This window comes from Notechis scutatus, chromosome 2, assembly GCF_049901735.1.
Source record: "Notechis scutatus isolate UNSWTSFEM ecotype Mainland chromosome 2, rNotScu1.2, whole genome shotgun sequence".
NCBI classification, from domain to species: Eukaryota; Metazoa; Chordata; class Lepidosauria; order Squamata; family Elapidae; genus Notechis; species Notechis scutatus.
The window spans coordinates 164,677,161-164,692,382 of NC_142010.1; the positions used below are offsets into that span (position 1 = coordinate 164,677,161).

The 15,222-nt window shown below is 37.1% G+C and overlaps 1 protein-coding gene and 1 long non-coding RNA gene across 22 annotated transcripts in view; one reads left to right on the top strand and one right to left on the bottom strand.

Annotated features, from left to right (window-relative positions):
* The window catches only part of ADGRL3 (adhesion G protein-coupled receptor L3), a 573,686-nt gene that overhangs the window by 500,065 nt on the left and 58,399 nt on the right, over positions 1–15,222 (bottom strand). The window lies entirely within an intron of this gene.
* Positions 1–15,222, top strand: part of LOC148132383 (uncharacterized) — an 85,330-nt gene that overhangs the window by 26,821 nt on the left and 43,287 nt on the right. The gene's annotated exons all lie outside the window — the stretch shown is intronic.

The window sequence follows — 15,222 nt, forward strand, 5'->3', positions numbered from 1 at the left end:
TCAGTTTCATTTTACTGAAGAATTCCAGCATTACCTGCTGATTTTCTTCTCAAACTCTACTATGTGCCACTTTGCCAATCAACACTTCCCTCACAGCAGTAAACAAGCATAGATTTTTTTTTTCATGAAAGGAAAATGCTATCTAGAATCTTTTTACATAAACCAGACTTGAAAGAGTTGGTTTTCTAATGGATATCATGATCATTAACATAATTAGAGCCAGTTTGGTCTAATGGTTAAGGCTTCAGGCTAGAAAGCAGGAGATTGTGAGTTCTAGTCCCACTTTATGGGAAGGAAAGCTGGGGGACTTTGCACCAGTCACTTTCTCTCAGGGTTGTGATGGTGACGAAAATAAGAGGAGGAATGTGTGTTGTATATGTTTGCAGCCTTAAGTTATTTCTAAAAATAACTAAAGGAAGACATAAATAATTAAATAAATCAACCAATGCTTTTAAGCACTCTTTTAACTAGCAGGATTTTGGAGAAGCGGTACAGAATACCTGACCCCTGAATTATAATTTCTTCTTCCTTCAGCATCAGTGAAAATTACTTCCATTTCAATCTTGGACACACTACCTAATGGTACAAAAGCCCAAGAAAAAATCCTAGAAAAAATTGCAAACTAGTTTATGATCAAGAAACCAGAGGAGATTACAGGGGCATCAAGTAGAAAAGGAGATGAGATTAATCAAGAATCAGACTTTTCCACTTCCTTTTACCACTTTCTAATCATTACTCCAAAGGAAAATTATCACAAACTCTTCAGATTTCTTTGGCAAAGATTCGGGGGTGGGAGGGGAATCATCTGGCAAGAACTGGCTAGAGGATGTTCTCTGTGATGGACCTAGTTTCAGTCACTTCATCTAACAACAAATTCAGTGATCAGCAGTAATTTTCACAGGACTATGTCCAAAAAATTGCTGAAACTTTCCAACACTAGCTTTTTGTGGATTCTAAAGCTTCTGAAAGATGGGACTGAGGTACTTGTTGGTTAATTGTAACTAATTTAAAATAGATTTTAGCATTTCTAGTGTGGAATTTAGGAGAAATTTATTTCTTGACCTTGATATATAAGTTCATTTATTTAGTGTATGGCGATGTACATGAACCAGAACAATACAGTGCTGAGACAGATTAATTTTTTGGCTACTTAAGTCTGCAAGTCTGTTCAATTGATGTTCGTGCACTATCCAGAAATATACCACAGTAAGCGAACTAGCTCCACACACAGAGTGGCTAATGGTGTTCTGCAGCAGCATCCGGGCTTTTTCCCCTCCACTAATATTGCCTTGCATTTGGGCAGATCCGGCACCGGTTGGATTTGTAGTTCTGCATGAAATGCCATTATTTTTCCCACCAAAGTGATACCTATTTATCTATTTGCATGTAATATAATATAGATTAGTATTTATAACATTTCTGTCCCACTTTTATCTTTCCAAATACAAGAATATTTAGTAGCACTTTAATTACTGTGAAAGTGACTGAATTCTGTCATTATTTAATCTTATGTCTCATGACAATAGCTACTTTAGAAATAATGTTATCATAAATTAGTAACAGAAAGTTCTGTTCCCAATGGGCATCGTCCTCTGTATAAATTGGCTTTGGTTTCATATAATTCACAAATAATGTTTGTAAGATGCCATGAAACATTAACTGTGTCTTCCATGACTGCTGATTAATAATTTAACATGGTCAAAAAAAGATTCTTTTACCTGTAAGAATATGTAAAGTTCTTAAATAACTTTAAATATTTTCTGAACACTTTTAGCTAGTTTCTCATCATTATCAGCTTTTCCTTTAGACCAGCAAGCACTGTTGATCAAATTTTGCTCTACAGAATAGCAAATTTTAAAAAGCATCATTTGAAGTTTCCTTCTTTTCAGCATAGATAAAATGAGCTCCTCCATGATTGAGATAACTATAAACTTTACTTACTTAGAAAGAGAATTGAAAATATGACCCTGTAGCTTCTCATTAATCAACAAATCGGAATTGAAAGGCATGGAATGAAATTCATTTCTGTGTTTGGTCCAAACCAGCAAATCAAACTTTGCTCTGCCTTAGGAGACTATATGGCCATTTTTGGAGGTTCTCACTAGCAGCTCTTCAAAGTACACCCTCACCTGGGGTGATATATCTTCAGTATGCAGATGACACCCAACTATATATCTCAACCCAAGCCTTTGCAGTGATGCCCTTGGATATCCTAACTCAGTGTCTGGAGGCTGTTGGGGACTGGAAGAGGTGAAACAAAGTACAACTCAAATCTAGCAAGATAAAATGGCAATGGGTATTGTGACCTCCTGGACACAGGGTTCTTCCATATCTGGTTCTGCATGGAGTTACACGGCCCCAGATAGACCCTGGAGTGCAATCTGGGAGTCCTCCTGGACCCACAACTCCTGCTTGAAGAGCAGATGGCAGATGTAGCTAGGAGGGCCTTACAGACCTTTGGGTGATGCACCAGTTGTGCACATACCTGGACTGGGAGGCCCTACTCACAATAACTCACACTCTTGTAAACCTCCAATTTAGACTACTATAACATGCTCTATATGGGGCTGCCCCTAAAGACCATTCAGAAACTCCACCTGATGCAGAATGCAGCCGCACAGGTAGTAAATGTTGCTAGATATATGACACACGTAACACTGCTTCTACATGAGCTGCACTGATTATCAGTGGGTTTCAGGTGCAATTAAAGTTGCTGGTGGTTACCTTTAAAGCTCTACATAGCTTGAGACTAGAGTACCTAAGGATCATCTTTTTCAAGAGTCTCTTCCCAAATCAGGTGAGCAGAATGGCATGCTACAGATCCTGTCAGCCATAGCATGTCGGTTGTCTAGAAAATGGGCTTTTTCCACAGTGGCCCTTGCTCTATGGAACATCCTCCCTTCAGAGATTAGAATGGTCTCAATTCTGTTAACTTTTCATAAGGCCCTAAAAACCTGGCTGTTTCTGAGCCTGGGATGCTGAAGAGCCCCATTTTCTGGCTATATTGTTAACGGGACAAGTATCTTGCTCTTATGTATATTTTATTTTATTTTATTTTAATGTTTTTAATGGTTTTATTTTTTAATGTTTCAAAATGTTTTTAATATTTTTAAATTGTAATATATATTTTTGAACTGTATGCTGCCCAGAGTCATTGACTGAGTTGGGCGGCTATAGAAATTGCGGAAATAAATAAATAAAACCATCCTGCTTCCAGAGGTTAATTGCAGGAGTAATAATTATCTGAGAGGTTAAGGTAGCAACTTATATTCTCAACTTTATAAAGAACCATAGGAGGATGCCCAGTAATGCCATGATATCGTTAGGAGTATGGTGATATTTTAACTTAGTAATTACGGATATAAATATTGTTGGATTCTAGTTTTATTGAGCTAAATAACTCAGCATTACTATTAACTTCTATTAAAGGTCAAATTCATATTATTTCTGTTCTGCAAGAACAGGGCTTTTATCTTTAGAGGTGGTCTTTTAGTAGTTAAAACAAAGGTATCATCCTAGATGAACATTTATTCTACTAAAATGAAGGGTTTGGAATACAGGCAGAATATAAAAAACCTCCTAGCAAGATATTAATCAAAGCACCAACTTGCAATTTAATTTCCTTTACATAGGTGAATACATTGGGACAAAGTTTCAGGCAATTTGCCACATGCACCTGTCTTTAGGAAAACAAAGTCTTGAAATGAATGACATAACCATGTTTTCAGTATCAGATTTTCCTGGCTTGAGGAATGAGGATATGATGGAGTATGCATGGTGAATTCTCTTCACAATCAATTTCTGACAAATCCATTCTTCTTTTTCCCAAAAGATCAGAACATAAACAGTTCCTTTTATAACACTGACAGGCAATATGTTTTTATGGTTAAAGAATTGCACTAGAATGGAGCAATCCAGATTCAAGTCCATCCTTAGTCACAGAAGCTCACTGGGTGATTTGGGGAAACTTTCTCTCAGTCCAATCTACCTCATAGAGTTGTTGATGTAGCCGAAGATTGGAAATGCAATGTTCAGTTTCTTTAATTTCTAAATGAAATATATAAATTCATAAATAAATGTGAGTCTGATACACTATATCTTGAATTCCAGAAAGAAAAGAGAAAAGGAAAGGAAAAAGAAAAGGAAAAAAGAAAAGAAAAAAAAGAAAAGGGAGGGAGGGAGGGAGAGAGGGAGGGGAGAGAAGGAGAGGAAACAGCAGGGAAGGGAAATCTTTTTTCTTTCTTTGCCTATTAGTTAAGATGCTGACCAGGCCTCCCTTAAACATGAAAGCCAGCTGAGTGACTTTGGGCTAGTCTCAGTTCAACCCATATAACAAGGCTGATCTGGGAAAAGAGAAGGCAAGAGTATTAAGGAATCTCAGTACCTTGAGTTTTATATATGGTATATTTAGAAAGTGAGATGAAAATATCAGCATCCATCAAATAGGGCAAGATGAGTTAGCCATTCAGATGTCACTAGTGAAATGATGCAATTCTGTCAAGCAGAGCCAACTGCAGCTACCATACTTATGCCACTTATCATTTCTGAACCTCTAACCATGTTGTTTTGCTTTTCTGGATAGTATGATGGATCTCAGACAAATCCAAGGCTTCCATATTCAGTGTAACATTTCTTTGAGCAGCTGAGTTTTCCACAGAATGAGTTCAAGCAGAATTTTATTCCTGAATTCTTAACAGATGGGGTTGCCAAATGGACAATATCTATCACTGACAATAATGTTCCTGTAACTATTTCAATTGTATACAGAAAATGAAAACTGCCTTTGATTATTCTACAAGAACAACCACAACTAATCAAGAAATTGCAGATTGCATCAAGATTAAGTGACGAGTGCAGGCACATATATTGGAAATTCAATTGTATTTGAGAGAGGTGGGCTGAAACGAGCTATCATTAACTGATCGATTTAAGAAGGCTCATCTAATGAATTGTGAGATGAACCAGTTCCTCAGGGTACCCTAAACAACTTAGAGAAGTTGTTCCAACACTGCATATCTATAGATGGAAAGCTACAAAAGCTGAGACACACTGAAGAGAAGAGGTGAGAAGAGGAAGTTTTATATCTATCTACATCCACTCCCCTTTTCTCTACAATTCTTTAGATCCCCTTGGAGCTGAATCTAAGAATAAATAGAACCAATTTCAGCTATACAAAACCAATGCAGATGTACCATGGGTTATGGCCTTCACTGTGGGAATTCAGGATATTTTACACTAGCTGGCTCTTGGAAAAGTGCCATACCTACCAGTAGACAAGGTCAGGAATAAGACATTACACAACTGACCAGAATTTTACTTATTTTAGAGTATAATGTTGAGAGAGTGAGAGATTCTGTGTCTCCTCTTTTAGTAAAGAAAATCCAGGCAGGGCAAATTTACCCAGTGATGCTTGAATAATGATTTTTGAATTTCTTCTCTACAATATCTTTGAAATCAAATGTCATGCTGCTTGTAAGTGCTCCAACCATGAGAATTCAAGAAACAAGGGAACTGTCCTTTCAAGAAGTCAGAAGAGGGAAATTAAGGGGAGTTCAGACATGAAATGTAAAAAAGCAACATATTAGCTCACTTGTAAACTTGCTCTCAAGTTGGCTGTGATGTATATTTTTCAATATCAGTCTCATCATAAAACAGCTAATTGTATTGGCAAAGGAATTTTACAATGATTTTATCTGTCAGACGACATAACAGCCAATACGTATTGAAATCATAGTGGGGAACGTTTTATGGTCTGGCCTGATCTCCTAACATATTGTCCAGCTTATCACTGATGATGGTTTGGTGACTGTACAATTATCTTTGACCTCTTCCTATTGTAGTTAAAATGAAATAGGCCCATAACTGTCAAACCCATCAGTTGCAGGCATTCCTTCTGTTTTATCAGGAAAATGCTCTTTGCAAAGGAAAAGGCAGGCATATGGTCTTTAACCCCCTCCTCTCCCCTTTTTCCTTATAGCAATTGTTCTATCATCTTGATTTCTAGAGCTCATGTTCTTGCTATACACCAGATAGTCTATATCTACTAAATTGGTTTGTTGAAAGAAATGTATTAACAACAACCTGCAAAACAATTTATTAGATCTTAATTGTTTTCTGCCTCTGTAAGTACAAAGTAGCTTTCCAAAAGTAAATTCAGACTAATTGTGTAACTGCCAATGGTTACTTCTAGGTCTCTGATCTTCTGGAATGATTCTAATGGCAAGTCTTTTTATAAAATAGACTTGGGAGGGGCTTACAGTTTGATTGACATGAAAGAGAGCCATGAATATTTAACTATATTTGACACACTTGAGAGAAAGTCTGAATACAGTGATGGCCTTTACTTTATCAAATTATCTTTTCATCTCTAAGGGATTCAGGAATGAAATATTTTGTTTGTTAGACAACAATTGGGGTTTTTTTTCTCCCTGAATTCAGGATTAAACAAATGGGACCTCAGAAATACAGGGTGTATACTAAGCAGGAGAAATGCACCTTTGAATTTTAGAAGGCATTCAGGTAGACACTATGAAAATGAAGATGTACAGGTGAAACTCGAAAAATTGGAATATCGTGTAAAAGTTTATTTATTTCAGTAATGCAACTTAAAAAGTGAAACTAATATATGAGATAGACTCACTACGTGCAAAGCAAAATAGTTCAAGCCGTGATTTGTCATAATTGTGATGATTATGGCTTACAGCTCATGAAAATCCCAAATCCACAATCTCAGAAAATTAGAATATTACATGCAATCAATAAAACAAGGATTGTACAGAGAACAATATCGGACCTCTGAAAAGTATAAGCATGCATATGTACTCAGTACTTGGTTTGGGCCCCTTTTGCAGCAATTACTGCCTCAATGTGGCATAGCATGGAAGCTATCAGCCTGTGGCACTGCTGAGGTGTTATGGAAGACCAGGATGCTTCAATAGCGGCCTTCAGCTCTTCTGCATTGTTCGGTCTCGTGTCTCATCTTTCTCTTGGCAATGCCCCATAGATTCTCTATGGGGTTCAGGTCAGGCGAGTTTGCTGGCCAATCAAGGACAGTAATCCCACGGTCATTGAATCAGTTTTTGGTGCTTTTGGCAGTGTGGGCAGGTGCCAAGTCCTGCTTGAAAATGAAGTCAGCATCCCCATAAAGCTCGTCTGTGGAAGGAAGCATGAAGTGCTCCAAAATCTCCTGGTAGACAGTTTCGTTGACCCTGGAGTTAATGAAGCACAGTGGACCAACACCAGCAGATGACATGGCTCCCCAAATCAACACAGACTGTGGAAACTTCACACTGGACTTCAAGCATCTTTCAGTGTGTGCCTCTCCATTCTTCCTCCAGACTCTGGGTCCTTGGTTTCCAAATGAGATACAAAAGTTGCTCTCATCAGAAAAGAGGACTTTGGACCACTGAGCAACAGACCAGTTCTGTTTTTCTTTAGCCCAAGTAAGACGCTTCTGACATTGTTTGTTGTTCAGGAGCGGCTTGACAAGAGGAATACGACATTTCAAGCCCATGTCCAGGATCCGTCTGTGTGTGGTGGCTCTTGATGCACTGACTCCAGCTTCAGTCCACTCCTTGTGAAAGTCCCCAACACTTTTGAATGGTCTTTTCCTGACAATCCTCTTGAAGCTGCGGTCATCCCTTAATATTTCTATTAATGTGCTTTGATACAGCATTTTGGGAACACCCAACTTCTTTTGCAATTACCTTTTGCGGCTTTCTCTCCTTATGGAGGGTGTCAATGATGGTTTTCTGCACAACTGTCAGGTCAGCAGTCTTTCCCATGATTGTGATTCTTACTGAACCTGACTGAGAGACCATTTAAAGGCTCAGGAACCCTTTGCAGGTGTTATGGCTTAATTAGCTGATTAGAGTGGGACATTTTGAGCCTAGAATATTGAACCTTTTCACAATATTCTAATTTTCTGAGATTGTGGATTTGGAGTTTTCATGAGCTGTAAGCCATAATCATCACAATTATGACAAATCACGGCTTGAACTATCTTGCTTTGCATGTAATGAGTCTATCTCATATATTAGTTTCACCTTTTAAGTTGCATTACTGAAATAAATGAACTTTTGCACGATATTCTAATTTTTCGAGTTTCACCTGTATAGTGCTTTGGGGGACTGGAATAGCAGGAAGAGCGATCACTGACTGTTCTGCTTGAATCTACAGTTGTATTTTCCTCAATTGTCTTGGAAATGCACAGCCATCAGTTTGGGAAGAATCACTAGGAAAAAGCCAAGGAATTCTCTGCCTTAGCTGAAGGAAAAATTGAGTTCTTGAAATTTATATAACTTAACTTTGTTAAAGGAAGATTCAATGAGAATCTTGCTTTTAGGAAAACTGGCTGCCAAGAGTCTGACAATGCGTTTCTCCCCAAGTGCCTCTTTGAAGAAAGATGTCAGTGGTTGGAACTCTATTGCTAAAATAGCTTCTGTTGAAGCAACTGGCACAGACAACGATTTTTAAGGTTTTGAAGTGAGTGGAGAGAAGAGCCTCCTGCTGACATTCAAGCTTCCTCTCTCTGGAGGCTGTGCATCTTGTCCCTGTCTAATATCTTTGGAGGGTTTGTCTGAATAGGGAAATGTTCTGATAAAATATATATTAAACATTCAGGGCTTTTTTTATATGCAGTAGTATAAATAAAACATTTCTCTTCCAATTGTTGAAGCAGCCTGATATTTATTTATTTATTTTGCAAATTTTACGTGGTTATGTACAATATGTATGTGTATAATGCACTTCCATTAGATCCAAAAGCTATATAAAATTGCTCTACATGTTCATGCAAAAATGTCCAGAGACAGTCATATGAGCTTTGTTAAGACACAACGGCTTAATGATTTGAGGAGAACTGCTTTGTGTGCACCAACAGGCACTGAGAAGCGATTGCTTCAAATGCTTTATGCCGTTCTGGAAAATATTTAAGCTATGGATGAATACTATCCAAGTAGTTTTATTTTTTCTTAAAATCACAGGATTGGTTGAGTAAATCATGTGAAGAAGAATTCACTATTTCTTTGATTCCATGATTGAGATGTTTTTACTGCTGAAAGTTTTTTCTTCTCACATTTATCCAGAATCTGACTTTCTGTAACTGATGACCATGTCCTGCATTATTGGATGATAGAGAACAGCTCATGTCCTTTTTTTGGGGAGGGGGATATCCAAAAGACCTGAAATGTCCATATTACAAAACCTTGAAAGTTGTGCAACTAATGAGATAATTGCTTTTTACACAGACACACTATCTTTTAATTAAAATAAAAAAGTTATTATTTGTTCACTAAAAGTAACTTTGTGTTTTAGTACAGTAGGTCCCACATGAAGCACTGATAGCATTAATGGCGACAATATAATCAAATTCTGAAAACCTGAGATGAGATTTTTCGGTTTTCACAGAACTACAGTATATAATCAATACCCTATTTTGGGGTTATTGTCATTAGAGTGTGCAAAACATGCTCCCAAACACATGTGTGTAACACCAGTATGCAACTCCTTAAAACAACCACGCCTCTTCTAGGATGGCATGGCTATTGTCTGTAGCTGCTACATGATTCCAAGAAAAACTGAGTATGTGGAAATTTCACTGGCAGAATTGAATCAGACTTACTACAACCTAAGGGAAGGTTTAAGTGTTACAATTTCTTTTTTCTTTCTTTATTTTTTGGCAGAAGGGTGATATCCAAAGTTCATTCTGAAACTCCTTACATTCTTGTGCTTACATTACTTTTTTCCCTCATGGAAAAAAATGACCAACCTACTATTTTTTCTTTAAAAACAAGACTGCAAGTCCACACATGACAGTCACATCCTAAAAGAAATGAACATTTTATTAATCACTTTCTTCTTTTTGTTCAGCTACCTAATTCCTTTAAAACAGATTTTTAAAAGTGATGCTTCTGAAACAATGGAGCTGGTAGCACTGTGGAAAACAGAATCTCAGTTCTGGCACCTGATGCTATCTGGAGAGAATCAAGTTAAGCTTTTAACAGACACATAAACAGCAGCTAAAAAGTGTTAGAACCACTGTACAAATGACAACCTTAGATATGTTATCCCCCTCCCCAACCTCTTTTCAACCTCATGTGCGTTAGAATGCAGCTCTCTATTTCCGCAGCAAACCATAACCATTCCCAGCAACACCACTGACATTTTTGTTTTACCAAAATGCAAGTTCATCACTGTTTGTAGGATAGACACAGACAAAAAAATACTTAAGGAGGTGGTGAGTCAAGATGGTATCAGAAGTAGGCAATCCTGCATATCTATAAACCATTTTGTCTTCTGGATGGCATACAACAATCCAATAAATATAAAACAATTGTTACCTAAAACCATTATATATAATTAGTAAGAAACATTAAAAACTATTAAAGCAGAACTAAACAAAAAGAAAAAAAGAAAATTAATAGACTGATATCAATAATAATGGAACCATCGCACCCATAAGTTCTTTCATGTTCTGGACTTCCTAGACCTGCTGGCATAACCGTTGAAAGCTCAGGAGTGATGAGGTCAGCTTTTTCTCTGAAATGGTGGGAGGAGATGATACTACAATGCAATACCTAGGACCTGCCCAATGTGGCTTCCTACACAACAGAATTCATAATATAGCTATGGTATTAGATGTGGTGGGATGGACAGAGGAAACCGGGAAGAGGTGGTCTCTGAAATATACCAGGCCCATGCCATGTAGGGATTTAAGGGACAACACCAGCACCTTTAAATGGACCCAGAAAAAAACTGGTAACCAATGCCATTTGCACAGCAGAGCTATATTAGCATGTGCTTTACCACACATTTTGTGATAGTCTAATCTATAATGATATCTGAGTACTGTATATAGCCTTTAGCTAATTCATTGCACTCATTGGTCTCATGATTGCAACCTCTGACAGCAGTACCTTGGAAAGGTTTTGGTTTTAAATTATATAGTAGCTCTGATTACACTTTTAATTTTTCCATTTTATATTGCTTTAATAAATTTATAAATGATGGCATGAATTGGCCGCCAAAGCAAGGAAAGGTTTTTCCTTTCCTGGGGGAAGGAAACAAGCTGATTATGCAATTAACTTTTAAAAGATTTAATAATAAAACATTTACACATTGCCAAAATTCTAAGTACCATTTTAATATATTAAAGAAAATGCTACCTATAATTTAGTGAATAAAAGCCACTATCCTTTGTTCAAAGAAATGCAATAAATAATGTTTGTATTTTCCATTCCTTTTTACAGTAACATGTCACCTTACAAGTGCCCTCTGGATTAAACAAGAGCAATCTAGCGGATTAAAAATTGTCATCATTGATTTAAGAACCAAAGCTTTATTCACTTGCTACGCAGTATTGAGTGATGCCTCTGCAAACTGCCACTTCTTTCCACTGCTACAACAGTTCAAAGATTATAAATGAGGCCTGACTGGGGGTAGGGGATTTGGATTATAATAACATTTTTGAACCTCATTTACTTAAACCTTCAGGACAATAGAAAGAGGGGAGGAGTAAGTTAGAATGTTCAAGAGAGCAAATTAAAATTAACAAGAAAACATGATCCTTGAATTAATTAATTAATTAATTAATTAGTGGTTGGGGTTAAGCTTGGTAATTTCTCTCTCTCTCTCTCTCTCTCTCTCTCTCTCTCTGTGTGTGTGTGTGTGTGTGTGTGTATTATATGTATATATCACTCACACACATACACACACACACATATATAGACAAGACACACATTAAGACTGAACTATGCACCCTGACTAAAGTACTGACAGCCAACGGCTTCCACAAAAAGCAAAATCACCAGCTTGATCCACAAAAACACACTGAAACATAATAGAGACCCAGAAGATGAACAGACCTATGGAACAGCTGTCCTGCCCTACATAAGAGGTACTACAGACAAAATTAGTAAGGTACTACACAGACATCACATCAGGACTGCCTTCAAAACAGACAGAAAAATAGCAGCCATCCTTAGCAACCCCAAAGATAAAATTGACCTGGAAAACCAAGGCATATACGAAGTCCCCTGTGCATCATGCCCGGCCACATACATTGGACAGACCAATAGAAGAATAAGCACCCGCCTGGATGAACACAAAAATGCAGTCAAAAATCTGGAACACACTTCCTCACTAGTCCAACACATGGAAGCCACAGGTCATAGCATCAACTTCAATGGCACCAAAACCCTGGCCACTATAGAAAACCCTAATCACAGAATCATCAGAGAAGCCATAGAGATTGAAAAAGACCAGAAAGCATGAACAGAAGAGATGATTCCACCAGGCTGTCAATCATTTGGAAGCCTGCACTCACAAACAAAAAATCTCCACACCACAAGCCAGGCAAACACCTGGGCACAAACAGATCCCCCCTGATACCTCCAGCTCAAACACACCCCAACCAGGCACCCAGATGAAACCCAGCTTCCTAACTAATGATAGCCGTCCATTTACCCGAAGCCAAGCTGCACTAAAGGCCTCCATTAAAGCAACACAATGCTGCCAGCCAATCAAGATACAAAAAGAGCCAAAAAAACAGACAGAAGATATTAGAGACACCAATCAAGCAGAACACAGCAAACTCCGAGACCAATAAACACAGACCAAGACTCCCAACCAATCAGGATGAAGAAAAAAACCATTCTGGCACAGCAATAGGCTGCCCCAAATTCAAATCTGAAACTACTGTAAAAGTCTGACTCACAGACGGACACAATACAGAAGCCTGATGATGGCAGATGAGATTCTGCTGAAACGTTGCTACAGCTTTAAAAGAACTACAATGACGTGGGAAAATACCCGAACCAAGCCGAACACCATACATGTAAGTACCATGAAAACTTAAGAAAACAAAAATATATATATATATATATATATATATATATATATATATATATATATATATATATATATATATATATATATATATATATGTGAATGGCAAGAGCAATAGTGTACGATTTAATTAGCTGTCTTGAGGCTTGTTCTGTATGCTTGCTTGCCAAAAAGACTAACACTATTTCCTCATCTGACTTAGCAGCAAGGGAGCTATAAGGTCTGAATGCTAGCCAACCAGAGAAGGTATCATAATAATTTACAAATTAATTACCTTACCGGTGCATTCTCTTAGCTATTTGGATACATTATGAATTACACTTGTGCATTTTATATTTATTTATATTAATTTATTAAACATATTTCCATGGTGCTGCAATCAAAATAATCCCTGGTAGTTTACTGTAGATAAAAAAGAAATACAGATGTGCAAATACAGTACAGGAAACAAATTTGCTCTGTTATATGAAACACAGAGGCATGGCAGCAGGGTTAAAAGTGAGGTGCTTCAAACCAAAAGAAAAAGTGGAAGACTGTCCGTCCTCCTGGCTAATTGCCAGATTGAAATCCTTGGTCACTGTGGCAACCTGAGCAACAGGTTTTGTTCACTGCTGATTGAGTGAAGCCCATTGTCTTTGATTAACTCGAAACAAGTCCACAGATAGCACTGTTGTATGATTTACTATAGTGATTGCAGTATTTTATAGATGCTTTACTTGAAAATAGTGATTGTGTACAGAAACTGATTGGTTTCCACTATATGTTGATATAAAGTTTTCCAAATTCTACCCTGCAAGCTTTTTATTCAATTGATTGCAGAATGGTTCAGAATATCTATGTTTGATCCATTTTTTTCTAGCAGATGCAGAATTGAGCACAGATTTGTTTTTTGTATCTCCTGTGCAGCATTTGCACCATACTCCCTTTTTTGAGACATTAGACAATAATGGCTTTTTTCTTTGTTAGTTCTAAGAATACGTAGCAAACTTTCTTTAAAAGAAAAATTTTATAAGATGATGTATCGCTGGTATTTAACACCAGATAAGTTATCCAAGATGAATAAAGGTATGTCAAATGAATGTTGGAAGTGGAAAAGTAAAGAAGGGACTTTTTATCATTTATGGATGTGTAAAACTTTGAAAATGAAGATAAAGATGAAACCAGAAACTTTCCTTTTGGGTCTCATGGGACTTGGAGAAAAAATTTGGAACTCTTGACAGCAGCAAGATTATTGTGAGCACAAAAATGGAAAGGTACCTTGATTCCCACCATGGGCAAATGGTTGCAGAAGCTGTTGAAGTTGGCAGAAATGGCAAAATTGGCTACTTTGATTAAAGAAAAGAATATTAGTACTTTTGTTGCTACATGGAAACCACTTCTGAACTTTGTGCTTGAGGTGGAAACAAATGAAACTTTGATTAGGGGTTTTACCAATTTGATAGATCCTTATAGAAATGGTTAATTTATATTACTATGAAAAAACAAAAAGTTCTGGTTTGATGTTAATACCTTATTTTACTGCAAAAGAGGAAATTGGAAATCAACACTTCTTTTTCTTATTCCCACCCTTCCTCACTTTTCTTCCCCCACTTCCCCCCCCCACTGCTTTCCTATTTGCTCTCTTGTATTTTGTATCTTATCTTATAACTCAACAGAATGTTAAAACATGAACAAAAAGAATATGTAGAAAACTTTCTCATGCTTATGTTCATTAGGAATTTTCATTATTTACTGAAATAGTACTATGACTTTCACTAACCTTTGTTCCTCAATATTGAAAATTAATATTAAAATAAATAAAAATGAACACTGTTTTCATCTTAATCATGGCAAGTTTCTTGAAGAGGTCATCCCTACCCTGGAGCAAGTTACCCAGCAGAGATGCTGTCCATGATACTCAACAGCAAGCTGCCCTATATGGACACCATTGTTCATGTTGCACAGAGTGCAGTGTTTTTTTGGAGGCCTCTAGCTCATTTACATTTACTCCACGATCAATAGCTTATTATATGCTTTCCTACTCAGGCCGACAGAGTGGGGGTCAAAGAATTCCGGCTGTTGAGATCCAGATGAGGAGCCTTCTCTGCCACAGCACCTATCCTTTGGAACATCCTTCCACAAGAGTCTAAAGATAGTAGATTCCATCTCCACCACCTGCTCTCTGCTCGCCAATTGTCCATCTTTTTTCTTCTTCTAATCATACTGATATATTTTCTTTGTTTTCATTTTCTTTGGTTATTTTCTTTGTTCTATTTCACTTTTCCTTTGTTTAAACTTTATTTTTATTTCATTTTTTATGGTGGTGAGCTACCTAGAGTAACTCCATGATGAGATAGGCAGCAAATAAATTTAATAATAATAATATGTAAGCTACTT